Source organism: Enhydra lutris, unplaced genomic scaffold (assembly GCF_002288905.1).
Source record: "Enhydra lutris kenyoni isolate GAN:26980312 unplaced genomic scaffold, ASM228890v2 scaffoldscaffold6, whole genome shotgun sequence".
NCBI classification, from domain to species: Eukaryota; Metazoa; Chordata; class Mammalia; order Carnivora; family Mustelidae; genus Enhydra; species Enhydra lutris.
The window spans coordinates 43,128,487-43,129,143 of record NW_019154090.1 but is presented as its reverse complement, the minus strand read 5'-3'; positions in this window follow the sequence as shown (position 1 = coordinate 43,129,143).

The following is a 657-nucleotide window of genomic DNA, read 5'->3' as shown; positions in this document are numbered from 1 at the left end:
GACGCTGGGATCATGACCTGAGCCGAAGGCAGCTGCTTAACCAACTGAGCCACCCAGGCGTCCCAACACATCTCCTTTTGATGAGGGAGCAGGAGGCTGGCTGAGGACAAAGCAAAAGCTGGCACCTTGCACCACCTCTCCACCCGCTCCCCTCGGTAATATGTGTGACATTCCTCAGGCACCCCTGACTGCCCTAAAAGAAAAACAAATAGTTAATTTGCAGAGATCACAGTCCTGCAAGACAGGAGTCTCCCTTGGTTTACAGATGTCTTTGAGATTTACAACAAAGAAGTTACCTTATCAATAGCCCAATTTCCAGAGGCGAACAACTCAGTTCCTCAAGCCCTAATGTCACCCTCCCCACCACAAACAAAACTGAAGGAGGCTGAGGTACAAGGAAATGTAAATAAAGTTAAATTTCTTCTAAACCCAAATCTCACTAACAAGGACGCTTGATAGCAGGAATGTGACATTCCACCCGGAAACTCCCAATTGTCTTCATGCCAGTGCCTCATTAAAGGGAAAAACAGCCTTGGCTTGATAGTAACCAGGCCTTCAATATTCTGACAGTCTTCTTTACCCTGATAGCCCTTCTAAACACCCCTTTGTCCTCACCTACCCAACTCCTGTGTATATGATTAGCCACTCCTCACATCC